General features: G+C 43.0%; 1 protein-coding gene across 7 annotated transcripts in view; it reads right to left on the reverse strand.

Annotated features, from left to right (window-relative positions):
* The window catches only part of FLRT2 (fibronectin leucine rich transmembrane protein 2), a 91138-nt gene that overhangs the window by 36197 nt on the left and 33071 nt on the right, over positions 1 to 21870 (reverse strand). Inside the window, exon 1 of one of the 7 annotated variants that reach the window (XM_081173189.1) lies at positions 584 to 697. The exons of the other annotated variants lie outside the window; for them this stretch is intronic. The gene's annotated coding sequence lies outside the window, so the exon portion shown is untranslated. Of the gene's footprint in view, positions 1 to 583; positions 698 to 21870 lie in introns of those variants that run through there. 7 annotated transcript variants of the gene reach the window in all.

Consider the following 21870-nt stretch of genomic DNA (forward strand, 5'->3'; position numbering starts at 1 on the left):
CAACTTTTTCCTGTCCTGAACATGTACACAGCTCCTCATCACTTTTGTTACCTTCCTCTGTTCCCCTATCACACAGAGAGAGGTTAAATCTGACAAAGGCAGGAACCGCAAACACAACACTCTCAACACAGCCATTCATTTCAAAGACTTGCTGAGTCACGATCAGGTAATTCTTTTCAAGATACCAACTGATCTCTTACCATAACAATTTGCCACCCCCAAATCTGTAATCTGATACATTTTTGTGCAGGCTAGTTGCCACGGTCTTCTAGACTACGCATCTAGATTCTCACTTTGCATTCAAGCTTTCGCTTCACTTTATTTCTCTTGCCTCTGTTCACATCAAAACCCAACAGCCCTCATTAGTGTTAAATTGCATCAATGCCAGTGTAGCCAATCACATCACGCTATCTCCTGAGTCCATTCTACAATTCATATCATATAACTCAACAATGATTATGATGATCTTGATGGTTAAAAATGGCTTGGTTCGTAAATTTTCTCTGTCAGTACAATAAAAGAAATATGAAACTGCAACAGAACCCATATTAAACATTGGAGAGCAAAGGAATGAAACAATCACCTCTTCCTTTCTTGGGACCATTTTGAACACTGTGTGTAATAGGCTTGAAAACATATTTTGATGAAAACATCTAAAACTTGCTTCCAAAACCCAGATAATTCTGGAAGGCAATTATGACTGCACCAAGCTATTCTTTAAAGACCTGAAAAACAAAACAAAGGTAATGGGTTCAGCCTGTTCTAAAGGATGCTTAAGTAGTTAATTCGCTGTTCAAAATGAACATTTAGGCTGAAGATTCAGCTAGTGATGCAATGCACCATCAAACACACTATAAAATCTAACAGCCCTCTTTTGATTTCAATTTGATGAAAGGATAAAATATGGCTGTATGTTGGGAAGTAACTTCTCACGAGGCTGGTTGGCAGAAATCTCTGCCTGACATTTCTTCTGTCCTTTCATTGTTTTAGAAAGTCAGTGGTCTATCATCTATATCTATCTATCATCTATCTATCTAATCTATCTATCTATCTATCTATCTATCTATCTATCTATCTATCTATCTATCTATCATCTATCTATCTATCTATCTATCTATCTATCTATCTATCTATCTATCATCATCTATCTATCTATCATCTATCTATCTATCTATCATCTATCTATCTATCTATCTATTTAAATAACCATCTGCACCATGCCTCAGAGAAGTTTTATTGCTTTTTCTCCTCAGGGGAGAAAAAAAATGGTTCTAAGATATCCTTGGAGACAAGGTCCTCAGTTTGAGGTTTTAAAAGACCCCCTTTTAACTTGGACAAACTATAGAATTGCTACATTTCTCAATTCATTACCTGCAAGACATGAGCAATGTCGACTTAAAACATCCATGAGAATTGCAGAATATGTTATGAGATTAGGAGGTGTTGAAAGGCTTGTTCCCTCTGATGACCCAGAAAGCCAGGAGGATCCAGGCAGTAATGAAAGCAGGATGGTAAACCCTTAAGATAAACAGTCTTTTGAATGGGTTCCCATCAATTGCTCAACTGCTGTTCTTTCCTCTTGGCTCTAGATATGGGGCTTGGATACTCCAACTATCTGGACATTTACTAGTTCATATGATGCACTAGAGTACGAGGAAGCAACACTACTCAAAACTGTTAAGCAATGGCCCTGTGTTAAGTTGGAACCTCTGGCTTGTGGTCCTTTCGCCCAATTTACAGAGCAGTAGTACAGTGCAAAACTAGAAAAAGCCTTTGGTTTGAGATGAATTGTGCCCAAAGCCACTGTGCTTTCCTCGCCTGTGACTAGCACAAATCAAAGTTGCCCCCTGCGTCTCTGAGAGAAACACATTCATGATGTGTCATCTGGAAATAGAGTATCCCTTTGATTCATAATGGTTCAGAACAGCACTTCCAAGTATTTTTCTTTCCCTTGAACATTAAAGCAAGCAACTTTTGTCGGGTCCCCTTAGATTTCGGAACTGAGCCAACGTTTTGTGTTGTCTTTAATATATGGCTATTTTGCCAAGATGGTATCAAAGGAACAGCACTGAGAAAACAGTCTGCCACCCATCCTTTTCCACCCCATCCCTCCAGAAGATCCTCTGAACTAAAAGGGCAGCCAGCCTCTCCCTGCTTAAGATAATAGTAGCATTTATCACCCATGGTACATCGGGCATCTTTGCAAACATTAGCCATGGAGTTGATAGCCCAGTAGGAAAACAAGCAACGGATAATTAAAACAAGACCAAAACTAAGAAAATACATAAAAACAGCTGTAGGCTGACATTCATCTTGGATGCTCCTCCACTGAAATATTTAGGATTTGTGTCGCCTGACACCAGTAGCTTGAGACAGCAGTAGAGATTAGCGTGTGGAGTCCAGTGGGAATTATATGTTATATTTGGCTGTCAGAATGATAGCACATAGAGCAATTCCCATAATGAGTTTGGCTTAATGAAAGGATAGGGAAGCTATGGCCTTCCAGTTGCGGTTACAACCCGGACCTATTTTTCCTGCCGGAACTCACCGGAACGCAGTACAGTGGTACCTTGATTTACGAACTTAATCCATTCCAGAAGTCCTTTCTTAAACCAAAGCGTTCTTAAACCAAGGTGTGCTTTGCCATAGCAGCAGGGGACTCAATTTACAAATGGAACACACTCAACAGGAAGCGGAACATGTTCTGCTTCCAAGGCAAAGTTCACAAACCAAAACACCTACTTCTGGCTTTGCAGCGTTCTTAATCCAAGTTGTTAATAAACTAAGCTGTTCTTAAACCAAGATGCCACTGTAATGACCAGGGGCGATTGAAGGCGTCATGACACTCAGGGCAGCAAACAGCTATGTACAGCACATGCGCTGTACATAGCGGTTTGCCGGTGGCGCTGCTCCAGCGCCATACGGACGGTGCCAAGATCCTCCGTTCACGGCTGTAGCAGCGACGGAGGGATCCCACCACTGTCTGTATTGCGCTCGAGCGGCAAACCTCTATGTACAGCGCATGTGCAGCATCGTTACATACAGCACATGCGTGCGACGCTGCACATGCGATGTACATAGCAGTCTACTGCCGGCGCTGGGATCCTCTGCTTGTGGCTGCAGCCACGAATGAAGGATCCTCCACATGTGGCTGCACCGGTGCGATGGCTGCTTGCGCCCCCGCAAGCCCCTGCGGAGTGCCTTCTTGTCACCCCCCCCGACATGGCACCTGGGGTGCACCGCCCCCCCCCTTGCAATGCCACTGGTACTGGTAGGAGAATGCAAGAGGTAAGTTCTAGCACCTCTTTTTCTAGAAAAATGGCACTGGTTACAACTCTGATCGTTCCTGACCTTTGGCTATCTTACCAGGACCTGATGAGAGTTGGCCCTTCATGTTATTGTGAAAGGCCCACCAGGCACAGTTGCCAACTCCAAGGTTCCCTGAGAGCCTGGGCACCCACAAAATTTTCACTGTGGGTGCCTGGCCTCCTCTGCTTGCTGCCTTACCTCTGACTCTCTGGTGCCGCCGCAGCAGCTGGGCCGGGGCCTCTGCATGCCCCACAAGTCCTCTATTGGGGCCTGCTGGGGCTGCGGATGTGCTTCTGGGGTGCAGCTGCAACTATGTGAGGCCCCAACAGAGACAGTGGAGGTGGAGACTCTGTCCTGCCACGGCGGCAGAGGGTGGCAGCCGAGCAGTGCGTGCATGACATGACGTCACTGGGCATTCACAGTCTGGGGCCCAAGTGGGCACCTCTGGCCAAAGGTTTCCTGTTCCTGGTGTCCTGAAAATTATACTGAGGTTAATTGAGGGACAGGTATAAAATAATACCTTCCCTTCCGTACTGTTTCTCTGCTGTACCCTATTCACTATATATTTTTGGAGACTAGCAACAAATTGATAATGACTCTTTTCCTGGTGGCAAACTTGACAGCTGAATGAGCCTTGGAGTCACAAAATGAAGCAAGGGGGGAAGTCATGACTGTAATCCTTGAACCACTTTCTTCAGAACTATCACATCAACACAAGACCACTCTACAACAAGGAATCTGATGACTTTGATAATGAATGGTGCAGAATCCTATTGTTAGGTTATGCAAGGAAATAGTGGAAATAGACAAAGGGCATTATTGTGGTAAGATGGGGGAATCTGTGGCTCTTCAGATGCTGATAGACTACAGTGACTACCACTGACCATGGTGTTTGGGGGTGGTGAGAGTTGATGCAGAACATCATGGGAGGTTCAGAGTTTCTTTATCCCTGGGAAAGTTCTGGATCAAAATAATGTTGAAATATGGTTTCAAAGGACAAGTCCGTCCCCCCCACACACTTTTGCCGTTGAAAAATTGTAATAAGAGCTTTATAAAAGGTCAAATAACTATATCTGTGACTAAGGGAATGAAATGTTACCGAGTATTTGAGTGAATGCCAAAGTATCTGCGCTGCCTTCTGAAAATTAGCAAACCGAAACAGGAAAGTCAGGTCTTACTTCTATAAATGCAAAGTATTTACAGCTCTACCTCTTATACCTCTTTCTCAGTAGTCTAGCTATGGAATAGTCTAGTCATGCAGTAAGAGTTGTAAAATATTGCTTGTTCTTTAGTGTGTGTGTGTGTGTATTTCTTAAGCCAAAAATTAAGTTCTACACATCACCTAAAAATGAAGAAGATCAGCAGTGTGATTTCTAGTACCACCATGGAAAGCTCACATTCTCTAACCTGGAACCTTCCAGCTATTTTTGATTACAACTCTCACCAGCCCCAGACCATTGGCCATGCTGGCTGGGAGTGATGCGAGTTGTAGTCCAACACATCTGGAGGACTTCAGATTGGAGAAGGCTGGTCTAGCTACTTAGAAAATTAAGCCTTAAAATGAAAGTGTGGTGAAACCCTTCATGAACAAAAACAGCAAAGAATTTGCAGGACACTGAGCTCAACATTTCTATAACACTTCTCTATCATTTAGGCTGCATTCACATGTCAGCTTATTCTGGGTTTTTTGCCATTTTCCTGTCAATTTTTGCATTATATTTGAGCTTTTGCATGACATATAAGCCTCTTCCAGACATATAGTGGAATATAGCACAAGTTTAGTGCTCATTCCCCTGTTATTTGTAAGCAAAGTATTTCCTAGAAGCAAATGATACAGAAACAGATGCTAATATCCCTCCATATTTCTAGAAGGTGGCTATGCTGTTCAAAAGGGCATATACAATGTGGAAATTAACAGTTAGGGACACGTCAGGAAAACAGAATAAACTGCTATTTGAATGCAGCCTTGGACTGTGTAACCAAGTAGATTCTGCTGCCCAACCACCCAGAGCCTACCATTCTGACTAGCAATAACTGACATTGCATTTTTGAGTTTTACTCTTTATCAAGAGCCAGTTCATATGCTACACAGAAAGGAGTCCATGTTTCCCACTGGGAGTACACCCAATGGGGAGGTTCTGTCAAGTCCATCTCTTTGATGAGGACATCTAGTCAAAGCCTTCCAGCCAACTTGTTGGTCACACTCATTCCTGAAGTGTTTAGGTATGCACCTCAAAACCTAATAAACATAACAATGTAAGAAGAATCCTGCTGGTTCAGACCAAAAGTTCAATTTAGTCCAGCACCCTGTTCCCACAGTGGCAAACCTGATGTCCGCGGGAAGCCCTTAAGCAGTACCTGAGCACATCAGCACTCTTCTCACTCATGCTCTCCAGCAACTGGCATTCAATGGAATACTGCCTCAAGTACACAGTTATAGGAACATAGGAAACTGTTTCATAGGGCCATCATAGGGTGTATCCTGAGAACTGGTCTATCATTAGCTGCCTTGTTGTTGCTAAGTAGTTCCGTCTGTTAAACTCTCAAGACATAGGACGATGCAGAATGAAGTTTCATTTGTTACACTTTTAAGACACAGGATGATGCAGAAGGAAAATATCAGTATGAAATGGCATTGCCAACAGGAACTGTATGTTGTAATCTTTGGACTTGACAATCCTTGGACTTTACAACAATAACACATACAGAAGGTTAATAGTAATATGATATGTTATTGCCATCAGGAACTGTGCTTTGCCATTTTTTGATATGACGATTAAATTACAGTTTCATTGCATATAATGTTATGTTACTTTATAGCCAGATGTGTGTGTGTTGCAGTGTTCTAAACATGATTTACGTAATGAGGCAATCGTGGTGTGTGTTGTCATAGGGCCATCTAGCACAGGGCTGTCAGCAATGACTGTCAGCGCATCTCCAGGATTCCAGACACTGGGTGGAATTCAATGTCCCACTATTATACGTTCCATCTGCTCAGGCATATCAGGCTGTCCAAAAACACAATCCTCTGCCCCTCCCTCTGTACACTATTCTGGGGGTTCTCCTGGCACATACACCCTGCACCAATTGCAGGGTAGCAGATGTGCAGGGGGGGGGATGCAGAGGAAGAAAAGGCCAGATATGGAAGCCCTTGAGCAGGGCTTGTGCTGACATGGTTAATCAGGAAGGTTTTTTGCATCTGTACTTGGAGATGCCTGGGATTGGACCTGAGACCTTCTACATGCAAAGCAATGCTTTGCCACTAAACCATGTCCCTTTTCCATCACAACTGCTCATCACTGATAGGCTTATCCTGCATGAAATTGTTTCACCCTCCCCCTTTTAAAGTCATCCAGGTTGGTGACCATCACTATCCTCATGGGAGCAAATTCAACAGCTTAACTCTGTGCTGTGTGAAATACTTCCTTTTGTGTGTGTTTGTGTGTGTGCCCTGAGTCTCCCAACATGTGTGGAAAAGCCCTCAGATGAAAAATCCACTTTCAAGTCATGACTGAAATAATGCAATTGCCTAGATTTGATTGTAAAGTTTGCATTTGTTCAAAACCTGTTGACCTTCGTATTCATTGGGGATTTTTAATGCAACCTTTTAAAAAGCAGCTGCCAGTTAGTAGTCTGTTCTTGGGTTCATTTTAATACACTGGGAATAATATTAATGATAATAAAGGTAAAGGTACCCCTGCCCGTACAGGCCAGTCGTGACCAACTCTAGGGTTGCGCGCTCATCTCGCTCAAGAGGCCAGGAGCTGGCGCCGTCCGAAGACACTTCCGGGTCACATGGCCAGCGTGACGAAGCTGCAACTGGCGAGCCAGCACCAGTGCCGCACACGGAAACGCCGTTTACCTTCCCACTATAAAGTGGTACCTATTTATCTACTTGCACTTAGGGGTGCTTTCGAACTGCTAGGTGGGCAGGAGCTGGGACCGAAAGATGGGAGCTCACCCCGCCGTGGGGATTTGAACCGCCGACCTGACGATCAGCAAGTCCTAGGCACTGAGGTTTTACCCACAGCGCCACCCACGTCCCTATTAGTTTCAGCCAAGGAGTGCGGGATACAAATTAAAGTTCATTATTATTAATGATAATAATGAACTTTAATTTGTATCCCGCCCTCCCCGGCTGAAACTGGGCTCAGGGCAGCTAACATCAAATATATAACATTTGTATAAGATCAAGCAATAATTAAATTACCTCCTAAAAAACAAGTCAGGGTCAAATTAAAATCTAATTAGATGGCTTTCCTCGGGATTAGGGTTGGGAACAGTCAATGCTCATCAGGCCCAACTGTTTACGCTGTTCTTATATGGGCCTGTGAGAATGCTAGGAGGCCTCTTTCATACTAGTTCTTATACAAAAATAAAACACCTTCTTTCTGATCAGCTATTGCGTTCGGGGGTGGGTGCTGTTCTTTGATACATTTTATAGCTGCTGGATTCCCCTTGTTCCTTCCATTTCTGCTGTCCTCCGTGTAGTTTATAAGCCTCAGATGGGCTGAATAAGCATACCTGCCACAGAAAAAAATTCTACCACATGGACACGAACAGCATTTTACTTTTTTGCATTTCTTGGGCCTGAAACAAACATTCTGCAGCCAGCCAGCCAACATCTTACAAGACATGGCGGCTCCTGCTTCTACTCCCACTTGGGCATGTCTTTTAACTTCCAAAAACTTCAAATATGAACTGGCTTCAGTGCTGCGGGAGTCACCTTATCTGCATCCACCATTTCCAGAGTGAAAAGTGAGGGACAATGAATGAAAAGCATTCAACTTCTCAAATTATTATACATCGAAGTGATCTAATACCAGCCTCTTCTACCGAGTCTCACATTGGCTTCCACATCACTGTCTAAAACAGAATTTCTGACCTGGGAACAATGTGTGGAATTCAACACTGAGTTCATCCAATCATTCTGTCTAAGCAAGAATTTTAGCTTTCCACAAAGAACAATCCCTGCTCTCCTCCCCACACAAGCTGTTTGGGGGGGGGGGGCTTCTCCAGACCCCCCCCCCAGCGAATATTGGTGTGCACATGGGCACATAGAGGGGAGGGGGAAAGCCTCATTGCACAAGTGGAAGTTCTTGCACAGGACTTCAACTGATGGGGCTCGTTAGGTAGATCCCACCCATTTTTATTTTTAAAATTAATTTATATCCCACCCTTCCTCCCAAAGAAGTCCAGGGCAGCAATATCATGTATACTACCTGGATGTTAGAATAAGAAAACATTAAGTGATTGGATGGCTCAAATAATTGGTAAAAAGGCTTAAGGAACCTTCAGATTCAGAGTACTGCCTGTAATCTAGTTTAGGTTTATAATCACCATCTAGACATTGTGATGTGTTGACAACAACTCAATGCCTTCTGTGAGATGAGTAGGTGTGAAATCTCATTGCAGTTCTTACACCATTGGTTGAGTAACAGAAGAAGACAATTACCTATTGTAAATGAAAGATGTAATCAAAGATGTTAGCAAAGTGGGGATAATTCTAAGGTGATGATAAAGTTTGTGAACACTAACAACTGCAGCTGAAACTACATCCCTCTTCCATTCCTCTTCCCACAATACCTGAGTTTTGTTAAACAATGACTACAATATTGCAACATGAGAAGAAAATCCTGGGTGATTAGCTTCAATGAAACACTCTCTCAAAGTACAAAGAGGCGGAGGAAAGTTGGATGTCCCCCCTAAGGACTGCAGCCATCAACACAGAAAGAATGCTGGCTCCAGGCTTTGGACAAGATGCCCTTGGATGAGACACCTTCGCTAGAGCACCCTTCCCTCCTTGCAGCTGCTGTGGTTGTTCATCTGTCCCACCACTGCCTAATCACTTGCCAGGAAGAATTTTTGGCTGAGCGGGTGAGCGCGTGATGGCACATCCGTCTGTCTGTCTCTCCCCCCCCCAAAAAAAAGGAAAGCATGTGTTGTGTGAGCAGGTGGCAAGGGTGAGGGAGAAGGGCAGGAATTATTTGCCTTTCCAGAGGGCTCTGCTTTAGCAGTTGCCTACTTATGCCAACCCATGACATCAGCTCTGGCCACAAGCCTCATCTCTGCTTCTATTCCCTCCCTCGTAACAACAATGGGATGGTATCAGCCAGTGCAGTGTAGAGGCTAAAGTGTTGCACTAGAACCTGGGAGAAGACTAGGGTTCAGATCTCTGCTGACATAAAGCCCTCTATGTGACCTGGGTCCAGCTGCAGTCTCTCAGGCTAACCTGCACCACGTGGTTATGGCCAGGATTAAAAAGGGGGAGCATGAGAAGTATATACAATATAAGTAGATAAGAAGAATCTTCTGGATCATCGAGTGCAGCAACCTGTTTTCAGAAAATCAGATGCCTGTGGGAAACCCGCAGACAGGATCTGAGCACATAAACACTCTCTCCTCCTGTGGCTTCTAGCAACTGTCATTCAAAACCATTACTATGGAGACAGAGCACAGTCATCAGGGCTAGTAGCCATCGATAACCTTATCCATGAACTTGTCTAATCCTCTTTCAAAGCCATCTACGTTGGTAGCCATCACCATCCCCTGAAGAAGTGAGTTCCATAGTTTATGCACTGCATGAAGAAGTACTTTTATCTTTATTCTGTCCCGAATCTTCTAGCATTCAGCTTCACTGGATGTCCATGACATCTTGTGTTCTGCGAGAGGGAGAAAAGCTTTTCTCTATTCCCTTTCTTCATGTCAATCCTAATTTCATACATTTCTAACTAAAAAGTCCCCAAATGCTGCAAGCTTTCCACACTGAGGAGTTGGTCCATTCTCTTGATCATTTCCTGAACCTTTTCCAACCTCTACAATATCCTCTTTGATACCAAGTTTCTTTGAGGAAAGGTGGAATATAAATGTAGAAATAAACGAATGAACACATAAAATCAAGGGATAGTCAGTGTATGATGTCACATCACCAGGCTTGGAGCTTCCTCATTTCTGACTGCAGTGATGATGTCACTTCATCTGCTTGACTATTCATTGATACAGCAGAGGGGGAGATAATTGCCATTTCTGATGCAGACCAGTGCTGGCCCACCAATATGTGACTCTATAGGCATCTGTGCTAAGGTGGAACTTAATGCAGAGCAGCGCATTTGGCTGCTAGAACGAGTTAAAAGGGGATAGTGTCAATGAAATAAAGCAAAACTTCATTTGCCCTCAGAAATCCTTGATGCTGATTTGTAGAATAGGTTCAGATCAAGCACTGTGTAAATATCACCCTGAAACGAAGATGGTGTGATAGCATGGTCCGGTGACAAAGCACTGCTACATCACGTCCCCGCATGACTGAATAACAAAAGGCTTCATGAATTGCAGCACTGACTTTATCCTTAACTGCCTCTTTCCGAGCAAAAGAAAAAGGACACATTAACTATATAGATGTATGCATTTTTATGACTATCTTGAATATCAGGGGAGGGAGAACCTCATACACCTGTTTTCATTTCTGACAAACAAGATAAGAAGCAGTACAACAGGTATGGAAAAGACAAGGCTTGCAGCTTGCTGTACATTAAGTGGGATTTGACTGAGCAATCATGGCTCAGGGTTTTGTTTTGTTTTTCACATCTCCTTTATTTTACCTGCCGAATTCTTTTCCCTTCGGTAAATAGGCTGTTAAAAAGAAAATGGAACCAATTCAGCAGCAAAGCAGCTCTTTGGCAGCCTGAGCCATTTAAGATTTCCTTCTGAACCCTGCCACCTTAATTCAACAGCTTCATGTTCTCTGTGTCAAAATGGCCTGACTGGCTGTAGCCAGACAAGTTTGACAAGGCAGCAGGAGATTATTTTCAAGGAGGGATACAGCAAACTGCCGGGATTTGCCCAGCAGCTTCAAGAGTGGAGATCTTTGCCAGCTACAATATGGGTCTTGGTGCTGTAAGTTTGGTGGGATAGACAGTCTGACATCCTTTTCAGCCGTGAAAGTCACTTGAACATGTGCATGGAAAGATCATGTGCCTCCATCCTCCAAACATTTATTATGAGATTTGAAAGAGCCCCCAGATGCACAACTGCAGATGTGGAGGACTCTCTACACACCATCTGGAAGGCTGCTTCTTCAGACCCCAGTTAGGGATGCTTAAGGAGAGCAATCTTTGCAAATTCATATGCAATGTGACCTGATCTGAACCTCTCACTCTAAAGTGTGGATCAGAACTCAGCTATCCATTGGGAGTTTACACTGCTCTGAATGTTGTACCACATTTCTCAGCATGTATCAAAATATGTATTTAAATATGTATCCTGAGAGAAAGTACATGTTAAAATATGTATGTGAGAAGATATTTTTTCTTTAAAAAAATCACAGATTGAGGTAAACACGGAATATATGGGGCAGATTCACACCATACAATTCCAGCACATTCACTGCACATTTCTTGGCTCAAATAAACCTGAGAAGAGCTAGCCTTCTCAGAGCTACAATTTCCAGCACCCTTAGCAAACTAGAGTTCCTGGGATTGTTTGGGAGTGATAATGTGGTTTGAATGTGTCTTAAAGATATGGTGTGGGTCTGTCTTTTGAGTGCCCAGCTTTGGCACTGAAATCCTGGCTTGTTAAACAAAAAGCACTGCTTTGATCTGATGCCCAGTTCAGCAAGAATTAAGCATACCTATTTTTTCCTGGGTCGTTTCTATGGCCTGGTTACACAGATGGAAGGAAGGAAAGAAGGAAGGAAGGAAGGAAGGAAGGAAGGAAGGAAGGAAGGAAGGAAGCATTGAAACAAATAAAAGAATAGCAATTGACTGGAGGATGCATAGCACAGCAAGGCTGCATCAAAAACCCTCTTCAGGCATTCAAGAACTAGGAAAAGCAATACATTAGGGTAGAACTGTGTGAATAAGCTTGTGCCACCTTGTATTGCCAGTCTCATTTCCATGGCTCTCCATAAGTTGGACAGTGGCTGTTTGAAGGGGGGCTGGTCTCCTTCCACTTCCGTAGGCTCCTCATTTGATGTAGAACCCTGGTTTTCCAGGCATCTATACCATGGGAAATTCTCCATGAATATAGGCAGCTTCCTTACTTGGGACAACACCTTCCAACGCATTGATTGTGTCCCTGCCCTTCCCCATGGGTCATTTCCCCCAGTTCCTGAACCTCATAGTATAGCAGGAAACCAGATATTTGGGCAACTTGGTTAGGTAGAATGAGTAGTCGCTTTTATTTTTGCATAATTGTATTTTTTTATTTTTAAAAGAATATTCCTCCAAGGTGCTCTCTTCACCCCAATTTTATCCCCAAAACAACCCTGTGAAGTAGGCTAGGCTGCAAGCAAGTAACTGTCCAATGGTGACCCAATGAGGTTCATAGCTGAGTGGGGGTTGAATCTGGGGTATCTCTCTCCTAACCCATCCCTTTAACTGCAGTGCTCCCCCCTTCTTACCTATTATGATGTACATTTTAATTTCTTATTGAGCTAAAACACAATCTAAAGTTATCTAAACTGTTGACGTCCCTAATTACTACATAAAGAAAGGTAAAGGCAAACCCTAGGCTCTGTGGTTTAGACCACAGCGCCACCCGCGCCCCTAATTGCTACATAGTTTCCATTTATTTCAGGGATGGGATTCTAATTTCATGGCAGTAAAATGTTTAATGCTAAATCCTAGCTCCTCTTTCACAGAGCTGAAGTATTCAAAAATGTAGTGCAATTGTCAACACTTCAGCATGAATATTAAAGGCACCACCACAAAGGAATTTCCCCCACCCCTTAGTATGTATTAATGTTTTTTTTCCCCATCTCAAAACTATCTTACGTCTTGTCTAGAAGTCTGTTACTAAGGATTGAAGTCTCCTGATGCTTTAATAGTTGCTGTAAGGATTAGTGATCACATGCTGTCAGTATTTATTTATGGTCATTACAAGTCTCCCAATCCAGTAACTAAGCATTGGAGCTTATTGAAAACAGGTGGACCTTTCTAGTTTATGAATGAAGTTGCAGCGACTTTGTGAATGGAGATCCAGGAGAGCTGTCTGGCGAAGAGGGCAATGAGGTCAAGCTGCTTAGTGACCCTCTAAGAGCATTATGGCAGCAAAGGCAGCTGCAGTAGTCAGGGTTAGAGGGATTTTCTATGGGGGAAAGGAGAGCTAACACTACATTAGCCTGTATATGTTGTTAGGCGTTTCTCAGCTCAGATTGCTGAGAGAAGAAATTTATCAATTGGAGCATCTGCCTAGTGGGGATCTACATTTTAAAGCAGGTGCACATGTGACACCAGAAGTACTCTTTGCAGTTCCTGTGCCTTTATTTTGGATTCCAAACCAGCATTGTATTTTTGTATATGTCACCTTGAAGGCATCTGCCAAAACCTATTTTACTTTACTTTATTTTTTTAGAGTATTTTTTAATTCTTGCTCATCAACCAAAAGAAAAGCTCCCTCCTTGCTTACGCTCTAAAAAGATACAGCAGGAAAGGAACATAAACTGAGAGGGAGGAGGAAATAAGCAAACTCAGGTTCAAGTCCTTAGTTGCAATTAGTTCAAGGAAAGGAGGTACCAAAGGTTGCAAGTTTCCAGTGTTATCCATGAAGCTATTCTGAGACGAGGGTTGTGAAGAGAATGTTTGTTCATCCTCTGTGACATGGTTAGGCAAAATAAGGCCTGGGGGCCGGATCTGGCCTTCTAAATCCGGCCTGTGGGTGGTCTGGGAATCAATGTGTTTTTACATGAGTAGAATGTGTGCTTTTATTTAAAATGCATCTCTGGGTTATTAGTGGGGCAGAGGAGACTTCCAGGTTGGTGCCTCTGGCAATGGCGGATTTCCTCTGACCAGGAGGAATCTGCTCCGTGGAAATTTGGGTCTGGCCGCCACGGCGAAGGCGGAGACCCGTAAAAATCACAGGCGGGAGAAGCCTGTGAATGTGGGATTCGGCAGGCACCTTTTGCGCCTCCCCTACTCGCGGGGAAACCCGGTTTCGGGGATCCGGAGCAACGTGGGGTGAGCGGCGCGGTGCTTCGAATCGTCTGCTTCTTCCACGGAGTGAAGCCGCACAGCTGTTGCCGGAGAGCACTGACTTTTTCCTGTGGACAATTTGACTCCAAAGTAATTACCCGTGAGTAGAGCTGAGACGGGAGAATCGGATTTTAAACGTTTAATTTGGCATCAAAACGGGGAGGTTCAAAACAGGAAGTCCGCCTTCCCTATTTGTAAACAGACTGAGGCAAGGAGGCTGTAGGCTGAAGTCTTGCAAAGCCTTTTGTAAAAGACTAAATTTCCATCTGTAAAGAGCATAAAACACCCCTTGGAGGCAGGAGAAGAGGGGGGGAGTTGTGGACTGAGTATGCCTGCAGGAGAGAGTGAAGGGAGTTAAAATACCGCCGCTCTGACCCTGGAAACGGGCTGCCAGTAGGACTGACGTTTTGGAATGTTCATTGACAGCACTTAGAACGTTCCTTGACAGCTAGCAAAGTAAGAGAAATACATTGTTTCTGTTGTCTCCGGCTGCTTCTAAAAAGGAGTAAAAAGTAACTGAAATCTGAAACTAACTTTGGATTGTATGAGTTGCGTTTAAAGGGGATATTGTTGACTATTATAAATAGAAACTGTTTCCCCCTAGTGGAAGTCTCTGAAATTGGTTACTTTATAAGAGCTGGGCTAGGGGGATTTCCAGCTGCTAGATAAAAATTGTGAGACTCTGAGATTGACCTTGAATCTCTCAAGTGTTATGGCAAATGGAAAGGAAAAAATAGATGAAATGTCGACAGAAGAGGCTTTAGTGGTTGCATTAGTGAAAATAAACGATTCGCTGGAACAAATTCACAGGAAAACAGACAATCTGGGACGAAAAGTGAACACCAACACAGAAACCATCCAGAGATTGATACAGGAATTTACCTTGACATGGCAAACTGCGGATGAAGTCAGGGAGAAAACCCTTGCTGCTGAATGTAAAACAATACAACTGGAGTGTGAGAGAGCCCCATCCATTCAAAGACAGCTCGATGAAAATAAGTTGACATCTGTTATGATGGAATTCAAAGAAAAACAGATGAATTTGAGGACCAGAGCCCTACCTGAATTGGGAAAGGAAAGCTTGACAGAGCTTCAGGAGGAGACAGGACTAACATCGGTTGAGAAAGAGAGGGTTTTGGGGGTCAGTATGACCGCCAAAAATGTGAATTTATTTAAGGGTAACTGTGAAGGACGTTGGATTGAAGAGAAGGGGGATTGGGAAATATGGACAAATCTGAAGTTGCTATTATTGGGCCGAGCTGTTGTGGTGGGGATGAGGGTTGCTGTGTTGCCGGGGATGTTGCTTTTGTTCCAAATAGTGCAAGTTTTGGATGGGATGGATTGTTTCAGGAGGTGGCAGAGGGATGTTTCTGGATTTGTTTGGCAGGGCAGGAAGCCTCGAGTAAAATTTAAGATATTGACGGATGCTAAAGAAGGAGGTGGACCTGCCCTGCCAGACCCCTAAACTTTGTTGTGAACCATCTGCTTTTTGCTGGCTGAGAGAATGGTTGTCTCTTGGAAGCACTGAAGTGTTGGATAATGGCAGATGAAGTTGATGGACTAGATGGAATTGGCGGAAAAGACTGGCAAGATCCGAGACCAGGGAGAAGAGTCAGTGGAAGAAGACTAGGAAACGTTTAAAGATTATTTATAGAAATATTGTAAAATTAATGAATGTTAGAAGAATGATGGAATGAAGTTATATGGCTTCAGTAGAAATGTTATAAGGAATTAAGTATAAATAGATTAATAGAGTATTAAAGGAAAATAAGGTTAAAATGTGTTAAGATAATTATAGGATAGAAAACAGGGGAAGATGGAAAGGAATTGCTGAAATAATTAATAGAAGTGGAATACAAAAAGGGAGGTGTGAGGAGGCCGTGGAAATATGTGAAAGAAAGATAAGATATTGGAAGTTTTTTTTCTCTTTCTTCTCTTTTGATGTGTTTTTAAATTGTTTTTGTTTTGTTTTGTTAATTTTTATGTAGTGTTTTTGTATTGTAATGTACTGTTTTTTCTTTGTTTTTTCTGTAAGTGTTTAAATTGTTGTAAAAGGAATAAATATTATTATTTGTGGGGCAGAGGAATTCGTTCATCCCCCCCCCCCAAAAAAAAAAATATAGGCCGGCTCACCACAAGCTCTGAGGGACAGTGGACCTGACCCCTGCTCTATGAACACACACACACACACACACACACAACACACAAGAACAGTCACCTCAGGCTTTTGATAAGAGAAAGTGCTGTGCAGCATCCCCCATCAAGGTGTGGAAAGCTTTTTAGAGGCTGTGGAGATTGACTCAGAAATGTACCAATCCTTCTTTGGAAGCCAAATTGCATTCATAACTGTTTGGCTTCCACAGGAGGGAGCTTATGCCCCTGGGATGCAAGGGAGGCCCCTTTCTAAGTACAACATTCAGTCTTGGCTTCTATGGTAAAACACCCCCCCCCCCATTACTTTACACTAGCATTATATCCAAGGCCTGTCCACCAACTCCTGAAAAGAAAGTGGGGGGGGAGGGCATTACACCCCATCTTTGCCTGAGAATTTGACACATAGGCAACTTTTCAAAGGGGTTAAGGAAATAATATTAACATCACAGCCTGTTTATGACAGCAATTTTCAAAACCACGGCAGCTTCCAATGCCAGAAGCGATGGCACAGGGGAGAGTGGTGTTATAACAGCGTGATTCTCTGTGAAAGCCTGTCACCTTCTGTTCTTGAGCCTTGCTAATGTACAAAGGCGAGATGCCCAGTTTAGGAAAGGGATGTTTTTCCCACTGTTACACGGTGGCTGCTAATGCGACTACTAATGGACCATAATTCCCCTGCCCATCTTCACTGCAACAGGTACAGGAAGTACTGGAACTCAGAGGCCATGAAGCATAAGTCCTAAGGCAGGTCCCACTCGAAAGGAACTACAATGCACTTTATGTGGGAGTTCATTTCCAAGCATATACACAGAAACATGTATATTCAAATCCTGGGAACCACCAATGTATGAGCATCCCTAGCCTTCCAGAAGTGGAGTGCTGACTGGACCTTGCCTGGTAAGGTTAGCCTCTCTGCCTTGTTTTTGGGGCAAGGCCTGCTCAACACACCAGCTCTGGGATCCACTCACAAGATCTCGCAGGGCCATCCAAGTTCCCACAAGATCTCAAGCAATCCTCTCCAGCCTTCTGGAACCAGTATGCCAAGAGGACTTTGCCCAGGAAGCAAGGCAAGAAGCTTAAAAACTCTCTTCACACCAGGGAAAACTTGCCATGCATTTAATTCAACTGGCCAGACTTCAAGGTTGAAATCGCACAAGTTGAATACATGTAAGAAATGATCGTACTGTAACTGCAGCAGCTTTGACTTTCCATCGACAAGCAGGGAGTCAAAGCAAGATCCGGTTTTGCTGTCCGGCTTTCATGACTGACAGTGGCAGCAGGAGGAAATGTGTACGCTAGGAAATTATGGCCTAGGTGCAGTCCAGCGTGGAACAGAAGAAGCCTAATTTGCATCGCATTCCTCAAACATCTTTGCCCGAGGCAACTATGCGTAATACAAAGAAGCAGCTCAAATAAAGGAGCTTTAATCAGCACTAAACCTGGTTAAGTAGATGTTGGGGGGGGGAGGCTCCATGATACTAGACCAAAAGGAGAGGATTAGCGCTAAAAATAACAGAGGAAGTTAATATAAAAAGTTTAAAAGCCTGCAGCTGCACCCTACAAGTTTCAACTGTGCAATGTTTACCGAGATTCCAATGTTGTTATAAGTGCAGAGGAACAATTCTGTCCCAGGCGTGCCGATGTTCTGAGAGTAGTGGAGGCTCACGAGAGACGCTTTTATGAATTTGGCCACCAAGCTGCAACTGAGCTGGTATTATATAAGAAATGCTCACTGGGGAAATCTCTTCTTAAGTGTATGCCCTGGGCAACCATCTAAAGACTTGAGAAAGGGACATGGCACAAGCATTGCATGCCAAAGTTCCCAAATTCAATCCTTTGAGTTTCTAGGTAAGTCTGGAAAATCCCTCTGTCCAAAAAGCTTGGAAAGTTTCATTCCACCTAAAAATGGAATGAATATGTTCATTTCAGTTTCTCTCGTTTTCTCATTTTTTTCAGATCTTAAATTTACTTCCAAACCTTTCCATAGCAGCTTGCGGTTTTCTGTCAATGTCTTAAAAATTCGCCAGCATTCTAGTGCCAATTTTACCTAATATTTACATTTTTTTGTGCAATGTTGCCTAATTAGAAGTGATTTTGCATGTGATTTTCAATGATAGATGCATTTACACTTGCACTTTACCTGGGTATAAGCACTGTTGTACACATCCCTTGGTGGGAGAACTGCATTGCAAAATTTGTAAACATGCACATTTCAAAGGGCAGTTGTGCTTCGCTTGGCGTATTATTTCAGGAACCGTGAAGTAGGTAAGATTGCATTAAAATGTGAACTGAAACAAATTTCTGCCCGCATCCCAGTTACTGCCAATCAAAGTAGATGGAACTGGGTTAAATGGGACAATGGCATGAGACAGTATAAGTCAGTTTCCTACATTTCTTATGATTTTGTGTTTATTCATTTGTTAAATTTCTATCCGACTGTTACCCCCAAGAAGCCTAGGGTGGCATAGCACAATAAGACAATTCAATAAGACAATTCTCAGTGCAAATATAGTCTGGCAGCTGTAGGTATTTTCTCAGGGTCAAAGTACATTTTTCATTAGTTGCGCAGCCATGCTGTTTTTATTGTAATTATTTGTATGTTTTAAGCATATTTTATATGTGTTTATAGCTTCAATTCTATTAATGTTTAATTGTTTTTTAATTATTGGGGTCCCCCCCTATGTTTTTACAGTGGTGCCTCGCAAGACGAAAAGAATTCGTTCCGCGAGTCTTTTCGTCTTGCAATGTTTTTGTCTTGCGAAGCACGGTCCGTCGCAACTGCGCCTCTTCAAGCGGCTTTTAAAAAAAAGCGCAAGACATTTTCGTCTTGCGAAGCAAGCCCATAGGGAAATTCGTCTAGCGAAGCAACGCAAAACTGAAAAACCCTTTCGTCTAGCGAGTTTTTCGTCTTGCAAGGCATTCGTCTTGCGGGGCACCACTGTAGTGATTCTTGTTTTTATCTGTAATCTGCCTTGAGTCCCATCAGGGAAAATGGTGCTACAGTGGAACCTTGGTTTTCGAACATAATCCGTTTGAAACGTTTGAAAACTGAAAAACGAAAGCAGAAGCCTCAATACAATAGGGAAACTCAAAATGGAAGCTGCGTAGCACATTTGGCTTCTGAAAATCATTTGGAAACTGGAGCAGTTACTTCCAGGTTTTCGACATTCGAAAGCCGAAACATTCGACTACGGAGGCATTTGAAAACCGAGGTTCCACTCTCTCTCTCTGTGTGTTTCTGTATTATTAGCTAGCAAGCAACAATGAATGCATTTAGAACAACAACCACCTTAACATGAGGGGTGGAGAGTCGTAATTTTCATCATGATCACAGAACTTCCGGAAAGGAGGTTTAACCTTATTTCCCCCAGATGCAATCCTGATGCAGATCACCTTCTTGAACTCAATTCTATTAATCTGAGGGGCAGAGGAGGAGTTGGGGAACCTCTCGTGATTGCCCTCATATTAAATTTCAATGGGCTGGTATTTCCCCACTTAAAACTATGTTCTATTTTGGTAATTTTTGAAGGCCTGGCTTGCTTCTGGATTATGGAAAGAACTTAAATGGAACGTACTATTTACATATGATCGGGTGGGTGGCTTTTTTCGCTGGGGGCTTGGGAGGTTTGAATTACACACTGGATGCCCTGTGACAGCTCAGTTCCTAAAACAGAAATCATAATGATCCATGTGCATATCTATACCCACCCCAAATAGTCTGAAGGCCCTTGATGCGGTTCTACTGCTGAAACTAAACAGATCTGATCCCATAAACTGCCGGGAAGGAAAGCCAACTAGAAACCCTTTTGCAAATTGAAGGTTTGAGCTCCCTTGAAGAAGAATAGGCTATATGTGTAATAATTAAAAATAACTAAAAAAGATAAGTCGAACCAATGTCCATTCTGCTTACTGGTGTGGTTGGGCTGCACCTCTAGCACACAAGGGTGTGAACTGTTAACATCACACTTGATTATTATAAGGCTTCTATAACCAATGGATAAGATACCCAAGTGCTGCCAACACAGACTTCAGCGATGTTATTTGCTCAGTGACTCAAATATTATGTATTTTCTACAGGTTTGAGTGGCACCCAACAGGCTTCATTGCACGGTTTCATTGGTGCAAAGATGTCAAGAATGTTGAATCAGCCTCAGCCAGCTGAAGTGAATTTCACACAAGTGGGAGTGGCCAAGTGCTATTTGAGCAAACATCTCAAATGTGTGTGTGTGTGTGTGTGTGTGTGTGTGTTTAGATCATTGTCCACAGTTCAGGCAACATTGATTGTCCTGGGGCCTTAGGGTCAAGGACAGGTCATAAATAGATGATAATGATAATAATTAATAATTTAGCCCAAGTAAATTCATTGTGTTAAATCGGACTGAAGAGCTCAGTGCAACTCAGATTAATCTTGAAATGCACAGGCCTATTTGGCAGGAAGTGTGTTTGTGTCACCACTTTTGTTGTCATCTAGATTCAAGCTACTCAGAAATAACTGCAAATGTCTACTTTGAAGCACGAAACTCCATCTCTGAAAATGCAAAACAAAAACTTTGAATGTCACCAGTGAAATGCACTCTTTCTTATATCCATAAACCAATTCTTTTTAATTCTGTGAAAGGTGCATTTTTATATTGGACATTCGCTTCATTTCTAACTTGAATGTACATGAACAAATGTCATGCTTATTAAGCTTAGCACTAGTTCTCACCTGTGTCTCCACTGAACCAACAAGGGCTCCCACCTTTAGTGTGAAATGGTATAGTCAAGAGACCAGTTTATCACTCATCTATTATTTGGGGGCTTAAGTAGCAGGAAAAGGTCCAAAAGGGGAAAGAATTTGGAAAGCGCTCCACTTTAGGAGTGGGCATGGTCTACAGAAACCCTGTGGTTCACTTAAAAGTTTCAAATTTATAAAGCAAGATTGCATGTGCAAAGTATATATAGTGGTACCTCTAGTTGCGGACTTAATCCGTTTCGGGGTGCCATTTGCACCCTGAAAAATCTGCAACTAGAGCGCTTCTTCCATGCATGTGCGTGGCACAATCGAGCACTTCTGCGCATGTGTGAAGTGGGCAGATCACTTTTGCGCAGGCCGTGTGGCGAACCCGGAAGTAAACACTTCCGAGTTTGCCGTGTTCATAAGCTGAAAGTCCATAACAAGAGCGGAACGCAGCTAGAGGTACCACTGTATTAGTAGTTAAGGCCTGAATCAATTTCCTTTAAGTGAATCTGCTTTCTTGTTTAAGAACAGACGATGTGCTTTGCTTGATCCAAAGATGACCGTTTCCCAACACCACTGGAAAAGGAAGGGAGGTACCGTGGCTTGACCTCCTGATGCTAAACTTCGGTTTAGCATTTCATGCTAACCCTCTGTTTTCCTCCTCCTCCTCTGCCTGTGGGAGCACAATCCCTTTAATTAGAGCCTTTGGAATCTGGCACT

The sequence above is a fragment of the Podarcis bocagei genome (genome assembly GCF_964188305.1).
Source record: "Podarcis bocagei genome assembly, chromosome: 1".
Taxonomy (NCBI): Eukaryota; Metazoa; Chordata; class Lepidosauria; order Squamata; family Lacertidae; genus Podarcis; species Podarcis bocagei.